Source organism: Myodes glareolus, chromosome 12, assembly GCF_982192425.1.
Source record: "Myodes glareolus chromosome 12, mMyoGla1.1, whole genome shotgun sequence".
NCBI classification, from domain to species: domain Eukaryota; kingdom Metazoa; phylum Chordata; class Mammalia; order Rodentia; family Cricetidae; genus Myodes; species Myodes glareolus.
This window is the reverse complement of record NC_142037.1, coordinates 72,637,924-72,651,607: the sequence shown is the minus strand read 5'-3', so window position 1 is coordinate 72,651,607 and position 13,684 is coordinate 72,637,924.

The window sequence follows — 13,684 nt, the reverse complement described above, 5'->3', positions numbered from 1 at the left end:
GATTTATGAGAAGTAATGACCCATGCAGCTCTGAAAGTAAAAAGCATTCTACAGATTGATGATCTAGGATAGTGGCAGGAAGTATTTCTCAACACCAAAACATGGTGCTCAGGAAAGTCACAGTGACATTCTAAGCCCAAAGAGAAAGGTCTCAGTTCACAGGGAGAAATAGACCTGGCAAGCACCCTGTAAAATGACAATAGTCAGCCTCATAGGGAGTAAAGTTAGAAGGACTTTGGGTGGGACCTTAAAGGGAATGAAAGAAAAACTGTTCCTGACCCAGAAGTTAAAACATAAAATAAACTTGTCTCCTTGACACTATCTGGGTCCCCAACCAAGTAGTTGGTAACTTGTCACCTCAGTCTTCTATAGAATTCTTCAGAAAACCTTAATAACAAGCAGAATACAGTAGTATGTTAATTTTTGCAAGATTTTCAAAAATAAGTAAAGTTGTCATAAGATTAAGCACTACAATGGATTTCTCTGACACATCTATTATCTCAATATTTAATGGTACTGGCAAAACTGGATGACAACATGTAGAAGAATGAAAATAAATCCATATCAATCACCATGAACAAAACTCAAAGTCCAAATGGATCAAAGACCTCAATATAAATCTGATCACAATGAACCTGGTAGAAGGGAAAGTGGGAAGTAGCCTTCAATGCTTGGGCACAGGAGACCACTTCCTAAATAAACCCCAGTAGCATAGACACTGAGAGCAACAAGAAATAAATAGAACCTCCTGAAACAGAGAAGCCTCTTTAAAGCAAAGAACAGAATCTATAAGACAAAAACGCAACCTACTGAATGGGAAAACAATTCTTCACCAATCCCACATCAGACAAAGGACTGATGCCCAAAATAAATAAAGAACTCAAGAAATTAGATATTAAAATTCTAAATATCCCAATTAAAAATGAGATACTGAACTATACAAAGAATTCTCAACAGAAAAACCTCAAATGGCCAAAAGATACTTAAGGAAAATTTCAACATCCTTAGCCATCAAGGAAAAACAAATCAAAAATACTCTGAGATACCATCTTACACCTGTCATAATGACTAAGATCAAAAACACGAATGATAACTTATGCTGGAGAGGATGTGGAGTAAGGTGAAAACTCATCTATTGCTGGTGGAAATGCAAACTTGTACAACCACTTTGGAAATCAGTATGTTGGTTTCTCAGAAAATTGGAAATCAACCTACCTCAGGATCCAGGAATTCCACTCTTGATCATATACCCAAAAGATGTTCAATCATACTACAAAAGCAGTTATTCAACTATGTTTATAGCAGTATTATTTATAATAGCCAGAACCTGGAAACAACCCAGATGTCCCTCAATTGAAGAATGGATAAAGAAAATGTGGCACATTTACACAATATAGTCCTACTCAGCAGTAAAAAAAACAAAGCAAACAAAAAATGACAACTTAAATTTTTCATGAAATGGATGGAATTAGAAAACACTATTCTGAGTGAGGTAATCTATACCCAAAAAGATGAATATGGTATGTACTCACTCATACGTGGATACTAGCTATAAACAAAGGACATTGAACCTATAGTTCTTGATCCTAGAGAAGCTAAGTAATAAAATGAACACAATGAAAAACATATATAGATCCACCTGGAAAGAGTAGAAGACGTAGATGAGGGGAGAAGGGAAGGGTTGAGAGGAACTTGAGGGAATTAGATAGTCAAGATGGAGGAATGACAGAGATAAGAGCAAGGAAAGAGATACCTTGATGGAGGAAGTCATTATAGGATTAGCAGGAACCTGGTGTAGAAAATTTCCCAGGAATCCACAAGGATGACCCAGGCTAACACCCTAAGTAATAGAGGAGAGGGGGCCCGATTTTGACTTGCCCTGTGGCAAGTCTGATGAATATCTTAAATATTACCATAGAACCTCCATCCAGCCACTAATGGAAACAGAGGCAGAGACCCACATCAGAGCACTGGATTGAGCTTCCAAAGTTCTGTTAAAGAGTGAAAGAAATGAGAATATGAGCAACAAGGTCAAGACCGTGATGGGGTCACCCTCTGAAACAGTTTACCTAAACTAATAGGAGCTCATTAACTTAACCCAGACTGGGAAGGAACAAGAATAGGACCAAATTAGTTTCTCTGAATGTGATTGACAGTTGAATTGCTAGGGCAGACTGAGGGAACACTAGCAATGGCACCAGGAGTTATCCCTACTGCATTTACTGACTTTTGGGGATCCTATTCTCTTTGGATGTACACCTTTCTCAGCCTAGATATAGAAGGGAGGGTCTTGGGCCTTCCACAAAGCAATGTACCTTACCCTGTCTGAGGGTTGGATTTGGGATCGGGAGGGAGGTATGTGGAGGGAATGGGAGGAGGGAAGGGAGTGGGAACTTGGATTGATACTTTTCAAATATAATAAATTTATGTATAAATTTATATATATATATAATCTTAGTATTTTAAAGTTGATCTCACAGTACTTGCAAATTGTATTATTGTAAATAAATAAATATTAGAGCATGCCCTTAGTGTAACAGAAAGTTTACTTCAATTATTCTTGTAACAATCTTCAATTTTAAAACTCCAAGAAAATAAATAATAATTTTACGAGCTTTCAGTGCTTCACCCATTTTGTTATAACAAAATAGTGTTGCATTTTCATGTCATATATCTCTACATTTTTCATAATTAGACTTATGTGTAAGATGTTATAAAACTCAGATCCAAGCTAAAATAGCAGTCTGATAAATCTACTTGTCATCAGTGAATGAGTGATAGGTTAATGAAGAATATTATCAGTGTCTTCCTTCTTAGTTGTCTGTTTAGAAAGAGACAGTCTCGACATCTATGCAAGTTTGTTTTAAGAGCAACAGAAAGAACTCAACACAACATTTCAAAGAAATGTGATATCCTGGAAAGATTGCTGTTACAACAGAGAGAGTTACGTAGCTGGAAAAATAAATTGTTGAGTAGAGGCAAAATTAAGACTAAAGAACAGATTTTTTTCTAAATGAATGTGAAATCAATAACAAAATAATTTTCCATTTGATCTCAATGTATTAAAAAGTAGTTCTTTTGTTTCTTTAAAATAGCTGACAATGCAGGGTATAACGTAATGTGAAATGTTCATCACTAGATAGAGATCATTATGAATAAAAGGGAAAGAAATACTTGCCTTCCTTCCATGCTTTGATGAGTTAGACCTGTATCCTGGAGAGCCAACCTCCACACACAGCATTCTGTTCTCATAGCAACAGGGAATAACCTCAGAATCATCACAATGAGCTGTGATGACCTCATAATTAAACAGCATTGAAAATTTTACTTAACAATCAGCAATGCAGTGCATTTCTCCAGATTGAAAAACAATAGTTTTCAGTAGAGTGGGGGTGGGAAAGAAAAGAAAGGATGTATGCAACAAGTATTTTGGATGTGTTTGTACAATTTAAGTCATAGACCATCTGTTCTATTTTGGTATTTCATTACAAGCATTTATTTATTTACATATTTGTATGGTAGGATTTTGGATGACGTCAAGGAATCAGTTTTGGGGGGGGCACAGGTTAGTAATTGTACTTATGAACTGACAATTCTCATGACTGTACATAGAAGACCTGCATAATCTCAAAGCAGAAAAAAATTCTGCTATGGATCCCGGGAGATTGACACTACCTCCTACTACTAATGAGGAGATATTGATATTTGTTTGCTTCTGAGCAAGTGAGAATCAATTCTCTGTAAAGGTGTTACCTCTCATAGGTCAAACATTCTGTAGTGCATTCCGAACAAATTGAACTTGTTGATTTTTTATTTGATTTAAGAGAGCATTTACTATTCAGAAATTTTTTGAGTCCAATATCAATTTTAGAATTTGAATTTTTTATTTCTTTATATCATATTGTGGATATTTTCATTGGGAATTTATTTAATCTGTAAATTTCTTTTTGTGAATCAGTCATTTTCATAATTTTAATTCTACTAATTTGTGAAGACGAGATAGATATTTTTCAGTTTTTCTTTCCTAATCTCTTCACATATTTCTATGTTTTTTATTGTTGCTGTTATTGTTCTTGTTCTAAAAACTTTTCATCATCTTGTTTAGGATTATTAAAAAATATTTTATTCTCATTGATGTTATTTGAAGGGGGAGGTGTCCATTATCTCTTTCTTTGTGTGTTTTTTGTGGGTATATAGAAAGACTATTGCTTTTGTAGGTTAATTGCGTATACTCGGGCCTTTGTTAAAAATGTTGGTTTCTAGCATTTTCTTGTATTTTGAGGATTTTTCATGTATAACACTTCCGCAGATGGGAATAATTTCATGTCTCTTCCTATTTATATCTTTTTAATATCTTTCTCTTCCCTTATTGCTTCAGATATTTTTGAGCACTCATTAGAAAGGAATGAGATTTCAATGAGATTGCTTCCAGTTTTTCTTCATTCTGACAAAGAGTTATTGGCAACTAATGACTGCTGAGAAAAGTAAAATTGCCTACTTCTAGGGATGAGATTCTTTATCAATTATCCAGCAAATAATGGTCAGCCATAAGACCATGTACACACAACAAAAATGAAACTCAATAGGTTTTATATATACATATATATACACATATACATGTACATGTGTGGATACATGAAAGTATATACTTATGCATGCATACATGTGTTTATATGTCCACACATACGTGGATATACACATATTTGAATGGCAAATAAAAAGAAATTATCAACAAAGTAGGGACAGGGCTGAAATTTGGGTAGATATGAAGCAATGGGTTGATGAATGAACAAGAAATAAAAATGATTTTTGTTTCATTTAAAAACACATTTTAAAATTAACTAATTAATTAAAATATAGTGAAGTCAAGAAGATAGGTGGGTATATATTTGGCAGAAATTTGAGTATGGTAGTGAGCATGATCAAAATATATTCTATTAAATTCTCAAAGAGTTTAATAAGCACATTATTTTATACAAAGTGAATGGCTACCTGATATACAGAATTTTATCTATTGTTCTCACATAAAAATGAAGAAGAGACTTCTGAGATCTATCTTCTGACCTCTACACATATGCATATTTATACCACACACACACACACACACACACACACACACACACACACATTAGCAAATACACATATGAGACATCCAAAATAGAATATATGATCTGAGGCTTAAAAAATAAAACAGCATTAAAATATTTCCACCATGTTTTTTTTAATTGCACTAATATTTTCATCCATCTTCACAGTGTAGAAAATAGAGATAAATTTATACTGAACATTGACGTTTCTACTGACAGTTAGCAAGGCTGTCAAGATAGTGAGAAATTAGGAATACAGATTGATTGGGATAAAAGTGAGCATGCCTGACATGTGTTAGAATAATTTCTATTGTAGTCATCGAAGACATGTGACAAAACTAATCTGAGTACTGTAATATATAAAGGGATAGGTTCACCAGTAAAGATTTGTCTCATCTAAGCTTCAATGCTTTTATTAATTAGTTCATTTATTATGTTTCCTTGCTCATCTATGAATATGAAAATTTCAAAAATTTTAAAATTCATTATACATTTCTGAAAGCTTTTTAAAAACAGATATACAATTAACCAATGTAGTAAACTGCTTTAAAACTAGTTAGATGCAGTTTCAGAGTGCTATTGATATCTATTGTTCATGTTTTTGTATTTCTTTTCTTAACATTGTCAAGCAACAGAATATCAATTGCTTTCTTAAATTTTTGAAGACTGGATTCATAATCAGAATGACATATGGAATGATAATAATGAATAGATTAATGCAGAAAATTTCTCAAAGCAATTGTGTAGTATACAGGTGAGTCAATGAAACTAGCATTTTTCAAACATTATACTTCACATTAAGAATTAATTTTTTCTCCAACTAAAATTATTTCATTTCTGGAAAAATAAAGGAACTAATTAAACTCATAATTAAAAAAACTTTGGGGCTTTGGGCCGTGGCAGGGTCCCGGTGAGGAAGAGCTTGGGTGTTCCCTGACCCCATAGACGCCCAGGTCACCCTGCAGAGCTGGCTACCCCCTCCTGCCTGCCATCCCGGCTCCCATCCAGCAGGGGCCCTGACTTCTAACAGAGGACCATCGGTGGGGTGAGTTTCCTTCGGGCCTTGGCAGGGTCCCTGTGAGGAGGAGCTTGGGTGTTCCCCGACCCCATAGACCCCCAGGTCGCCCTGCAGTGCTGGTTACCCCCTCCCGCCTGCCATCCTAGCTCCCATCCAGGTACGAATTCCTATATTTCTCCCTTCCCCCTGGGGCCATAAAATTTCCCCAGCTCAGCTGCCTTGCGAGCTCGGCCTGGGCTGTAGGCTCAGCCTGGCTCGAGGCAGTTCCAGGGTCTTAAAGGCCTCCCTGAGGACAGGTGGACCAGGTGCCAGCTCAGCCACATTCCTGACCAGCGGGGGCCCTGACTTCTAGCAGAGGGCCATCGGTGGGGTGAGCTTACTTCGGGCCTTGGCAGGGTCCCGGCGAGGAGGAGCTTGGGCGTTCCCCAACCCCATAGACGCCCAGGTTGCCCTGCAGAGCTGGCTACCCCCTCCCGCCTGCCATCCCAGCTCCCATCCAGGTACGAATTCCTATATTTCTCCCTTCCCCCTGGGGACATAAAATTTTCCCCAGCTCAGCTGCCTTGCAAGCTGAGCCTGCATTGTAAGCGCATCCCGGAAAGAGGGAGTGCCTGTGCTTCAATAGCCTGCCTGAGGAAAGGTGGACATTCTGTCAGTGAAGTCCCTGCCCAAGAAGGGAACCTGACCCGGTAACAGAAGTTCCAATAGAGAACATTTGAAGTAAGAGATGGGCAGACGCCAAGACAAGACCTCATCCAACAATCTGAAAAACAACATGAAAACACCACATCCCAAGGACCCTACAACAGAAGGACTTGAACACCATAACCCAGAAGAAGTGGAAAAAAGGGCCATTATGAAAGCAATAGAGTCCCTTAAACAGGATATGAATAACTCCCTTAAAGAATTGGATGAGAAATATAACAAAAAGTTTGAAGAAATGAGTATAGAAATAGATGAGAAATATAATAAAAAGTTTGAAGAAATAAGTAAATCCGTGAATGAGACCCTGAGAAACCAAGAAAAAACAATCAAACAAGTAAAGGAAACAGTGCAAGAATTGAAAACTGAAATGGAGGCAATGAAGAAAACACAAAACGAGAACCGGCTGGATATGGAAAACCTAGGTAAACGAACGGAGACTACAGAATCAAGCATAACCAATAGAATACAAGAGATAGAAGAACGAATCTCAGAATCTGAAGATACCATAGAGAAAATAAATGCTCTGGTCAAAGAAAACGGCAAATCCAACAAATTCTCTTCACAAAACATTCAGGAAATCTGGGACACAATAAAAAAAACCAAATCTAAGAATAATAGGGATTGAAGAAGGAGAAGAACTGCAGATCAAAGGTCCAGAAAATATATTCAACAAAATTATAGAAGAAAACTTTCCCAACCTAAAGAACGATATTCCTATGAAGGTTCAAGAAGCATACAGAACACCGAATAGACTGGATCAGAAAAAAACATTCCCTTGCCATATAATAATCAAAACACAAAACATACATATTAAAGAAAAAATTTTAAGAGCTGCAAAGGAAAAAGGTCAAGTAACTTATAAAGGTAAACCTATCAGACTTACACCGGATTTCTCTATGGAAACCATGAAAGCCAGAAGATCCTGGATAGAGGTACTGCAGAAACTAAGAGACCATGGATGCAAACCCAGACTACTATACCCAGCCAAGCTATCGTTCACTATCAACGGAGAAAACAAAATATTCCAGGATAAAAACAAATTTAAACAATACGTAGCTACTAATCCAGCCTTACAGAGAATATTAGAAGGAAAATCACTACCGAAGGAATCCAACATTCCCAACACAGCCTACAATAACTCAAACATATAGCGACCATTCACAAGCACAAATCAAAGAATAAAAACACATAAACTCTACTACCTAAAAAAAAAAAAAATGACCGGAGTCAACAACCACTGGTCATTAATATCACTTAATATCAATGGACTCAATTCACCTATAAAGAGGCACAGACTTAGAGATTGGATACAAAAACAGGATCCAACATTCTGCTGTTTACAAGAAACACACCTCAACCACAAAGACAGACACCTTCTCAGAGTAAAGGGTTGGGAAAAGGTTTTCCAAGCAAATGGACCTAAGAAACAAGAAGGTGTGGCCATTCTAATATCTAACAAAATCGACTTCATACTAAAATCAATCAGAAGAAATGGAGATGGACATTTCATACTCATAACTGGAACAATTCATCATGAGGAAGTCTCAATCCTGAATATCTATGCTCCTAATATAAAGGAACCCACATATGTAAAAAAAACTCTTCTAGAACTCAAGGCAGTCATCAAACCACACACACTAATAGTAGGAGACTTCAACACTCCTCTCTCAACAATGGACAGGTCAATCAGACAGAAACCAAAGAGAGAATTGAGAGATTTATTGGAGGTATTGAATCAAATGGACTTAACAGACATCTATAGAACACTCCACCCAAATAGGAAAGAATATACCTTTTTCTCTGCAGCTCATGGAACCTTCTCGAAAATTGACCACATACTCGGTAACAAAGCAAACTTCCACAGATACAAAAAAATATTAGCAACTACCTGTGTCTTGTCAGATCACCATGGACTAAAATTAGAATTCAACAACAATGCTTCCCCCAGGAAGCCAACAAACTCATGGAAGCTGAACAGTCAACTACTAAATCACCCCTGGGTCAAGGAAGAAATAAAGAAAGAAATTAAACTCTTCCTTGAATTTAATGAAAACAAAGACACAACATACTCAAACCTATTGGACACTATGAAAGCAGTTCTAAGAGGAATGTTCAATGCACTAAGTGCCCAATTAAAGAAAGCAGAGAAAGCACATATTGGAGACTTAACAGCACACTTGAAAGCTCTAGAAAAAAAAGAAGCTGATTCACTGAGGAGGTCTAGAAGACTGGAAATAATCAAACTGAGGACTGAAATCAACAAAATAGAAACAGAGAAAACAATCCAAGGAATCAATGAATCAAAAAGTTGGTTCTTGGAGAAAATCAACAAGATTGACAAACCCCTATCCAAATTAATCAAAGGGCAGAGAGAGAACATGCAAATTAATAAGATCAGAAATGAAAAGGGGGACATAACCACAGACACGGAGGAAATTCAGAGAATCATTAGATCTTACTATGAAAGTTTATATGCCACAAAGTTGGAAAATGTAAAAGAAATGGACATTTTTTAGATAAGTACCATATACCAAAGTTGAACCAAGAACAGGTGAACAATCTAAATAGACCTGTTAGTCGCGAAGAATTAGAAGCTGTTATCAAAAATCTCCCTACCAAAAAAAGCCCAGGACCAGATGGTTTTAATGCAGAATTCTACCAGAACTTCCAGGAAGAGCTAATAACTATACTCCTTAACGTATTCCACAATATAGAAACAGAAGAGTCATTGTCAAACTCCTTTTATGAAGCTACAGTTACCCTAATACCAAAACCACACAAAGACACAACCAAGAAAGAGAATTACAGGCAATCTCACTCATGAACATTGACGTGAAAATTCTCAATAAAATACTGGCAAACCGAATCCAAGAACACATTAGAAAAATTATCCATTATGATCAGGTCGGCTTCATTCCAGAGATGCAGGACTGGTTCAACATATGCAAATCTATCAATGTAATCCATCATATAAATAAACTGAAAGAAAAAAACCACATGATCATCTCACTAGATGCTGAAAAAGCATTTGACAAAATTCAAAACCCATTTATCATAAAGGTGTTGGAGAGACTGGGGATACAAGGATCATACCTAAATATAATAAAAGCAATATACAGCAAGCCGACAGCTAACATCAAACTGAATGGAGAGAAACTCAAAGCCTTTCCACTAAAATCGGGAACGCGACGAGGCTGTCCACTTTCTCCATACCTCTTCAATATAGTGCTTGAAGTTCTAGCAATAGCAATAAGACAACATAAGGAGATCAAGGGGATTCGTATTGGAAAGGATGAAGTTAAACTTTTGTTATTTGCTGACGATATGATAGTGTACATAAGTGACCCCAAAAACTCTACCAAAGAACTCCTACAGCTGATAAACACCTTTAGTAACGTGTCAGGATACAAGATCAACTCCAAAAAATCAGTGGCCCTCCTATACACAAAGGATAAAAAAGCAGAGAGGGAAATCAGAGAAACATCGCCTTTCATGATAGCCACAAATAGCATAAAATATCTTGGGGTTACTCTAACCAAGGAAGTGAAAGACCTATTTGACAAAAACTTTAAGTCTTTGAAGAAAGAAATTGAGGAGGATACCAGAAAATGGAAAGACCTCCCCTGCTCTTGGATTGGGAGAATCAACATAGTAAAAATGGCAATTCTACCAAAAGCAATCTATAGATTCAATGCAATCCCCATCAAAATCCCATCAAACTTCTTCACAGACCTTGAGAGAACAATAATCAAGTTTATATGGCAAAACAAAAAACCCAGGATAGCCAAAACAATCTTATACAATAAAAGAACTTCTGGAGGCATTACCATCCCTGACTTCAAACTCTATTATAGAGCTACAGTATTGAAAACAGCTTGGTATTGGCATAAGAACAGAGAAGTCGACTTATGGAATCGAATAGAAGACCCAGATATTAACCCACAAACTTATGAACACCTAATTTTCGACAAGGGAGCTAAAGGTATACAATGGAAGAAGGAAAGCATCTTTAACAAATGGTGCTGGCATAACTGGATGTCAACCTGTAAAAAAATGAAAGTAGATCCATATCTATCACCGTGCACAAAAATCAAGTCCAAATGGATTAAAGACATCAACATTAATCCGTCCACTTTGAACCTGATAGAAGAGAAAGTCGGAAGTAGTCTACAAGATATAGGCACAGGAGGCCTCTTTCTAAGTAGAACCCGAGTAGCATAGACAATAAGAGAAACAATGAAAAAATGGGATCTACTGAAACTGAGAAGCTTCTGTAAAGCAAAGGACACTGTCAGTAGGACAAAAAGGCTGCCTTCTGACTGGGAGAAGATCTTCACCAACCCCTCATCAGACAAAGGTCTGATCTCCAAAATATACAAAGAACTCAAGAAACTAGACACTAAAACTCTAATTAACCCAATTAAAAAATGCGGGGTACTGAGCTTAACAGAGAATTCACAACAGATGAACTTCGAATGGCCAGAAGACACTTAAGGTCATGCTCAACCTCCTTAGTGATCAGGGAAATGCAAATCAAAACCACTTTGAGATACCATCTTACACCTGTCAGAATAGCTAAAGTCAAAAACACCAACGATAGCCTATGCTGGAGAGGATGTGGGGGTGAGGGGAACACTCGTCCATTGTTGGTTGGAATGCAAACTCGTGCAGCCACTGTGGAAATCAGTGTGGTGGTTTCTCAGGAAACTAGGAGTCAACCTCCCTCAGGACACAGCAATTCCACTCTTGGGAATATACCCTAGAGATTCCCTAACATACTACAAAAGCATTTGTTCTACTATGTTCATAGCAACACTATTTGTAATAGCCAGAACCTGGAAACAGCCTAGGTGCCCCTCAATAGAAGAATGGTTAAAAAAGGTGTGGAACATATACACATTAGAGTTTTACTCAGCGGTAAAAAACAATGACATCTTGAATTTTGCATGCAAATGGATGGAAATAGAAAACGCTTTACTGAGTGAGGTAACCCAGACCCAAAAAGAGGAACACGGTATGCATTCACTCATAAGTGGATTTTAACCATAATTAAAGGTCTTTGAGCCTATTATTCGTGATCCTAGAGAATCTAAATAAGAAGATGAACCTGATGAAGATTATTTAGCTATCTGCCAGGAGGTAGGAAATAGACAAGAGTCCCAGGTAACCTCGGGTGCATGGGGGGTGGGAGGGTTGATGGAAGGGGAGAGGGTTAAAGAGAAGGGAGTAGGGGAGGAATGGGGAAAGCTCGGTGGCCTGGGATGGGCGGGGGGAGGGAGGAAGGATGAATATGGGATCCGGGAAGAATATATTTCAACTAAGGGAGTCATTTTAGGGTTTACAGGAGACTTGATTATATATGGGATCCCAGGTCCAAGGAAAGATCCCCCAGATTGTTCTCTGGACAGAGGAGAGGGTGCCTGAATCGGCCGTGGCCCATAACCATACTGATGTATGTTTGCTTATCACCATAGATCCTTCATCTGGCGAAGGACGGCGATAGAGATGGAGACCCACACTGGAGCACCGGACTGAGCCCCCCAAGGTCCAAATGAGGAGCAGAAGGAGGAAGAATATGAAAAACGAAATCAGGACTGCGAGGGATGCTATCACCCACTGATACAAGGGAACGGATCTAATGAGAGTTTACCAAGGCCAGTTGGACTGGGACTGAACGAGGACGTGATCTAACCAGATTCTCGGAATTTGGCCGGATTCTCTGAATGTGGCTGGCCCGAAGTCTTTCTGAAAAGCCATTGACTATGATACTGGGACCTGTTTCCTCTGCATATACTGGATTTTGGGGATCCAGTCTGTTTGGATACTCACCTTCCTGGACCTGGAGGGAGGGGGGAGGAACTTGAACTTCCCACAGGGCAGGAAACCCTGACTGCCCTAAGGGACGAAGAGGGAGGAGGAGAGGGAGTGGGGGGAGTGTGAGGGTGTTGGGAAGAGGGGCGGAAATGGAAACTTTTATAATTTAATAAAATTTACTTTCAAAAAAAAAAAAACAAAAAACTTTGGGAGTATTTCTAGCGTCCATTTGTGAGTATGCTGCAATTGCCTGAGTCAAACAAATAGTGTTTGTCTATGATACAAATATCAAGTCCAGAACAGGATAATGAACTGCTTTATCTATTACTCGGTATCTTACTGTGTTGAGTTTAGGTTTTAATCACTGTTGGTTTTTGTTAGCCTGGTTGGTTCGTTAGGTTTCTTTTGTTGATTTTTGAGGTTTTGTTTAGTTTCATTTTTTAGCCACATTGGATGAATAAGATTTTTATGTACATGTTATCTGCATTATTGGTCTCCCAAAGATCCTGGTTTCCAGGCATGCAGAGCCATGCTTGATTTCTTTTAGTGCATGCTGGGCATTCAAAATCAACTACTCATTCTTGCAGAGCAAGTGATATTACCATCAGAGTCATCTCCCCAATAATGAATTCATTCTTTATATTTAAGTGCATACAGTTTAAATAATGCCATTAGAGTGGCTACAGTGATGGGCTCAATGTTAAGACTGTTTCCTGATCTTATAGATCAAATCAGTTTTGTTGCTATTAACCTCTCCAAGCAGCTCAAAAACACCTTTAGCTCCAGAAGCACGGTATTAAATACCCTCTTCTTGACTATATGGGTATAGACATGTGCATACCCTCACAGACATACCCATGTGCACATCAAAATAAGCTGAGTGCTCCAAAGTCTATCTTTGCATATGGTCCGATTATTTTTCTTTGTTAACTCCCATTTACTGCAAGAAGAGGCTTGCTTGATGAGGGTTGAGGATATTCTGAGTTACGATTATAACAAGGCACCATCAGAGTAATTTTATGGCTGTAAAATTTAAGACAATAGTTAATGTAATCAGAGA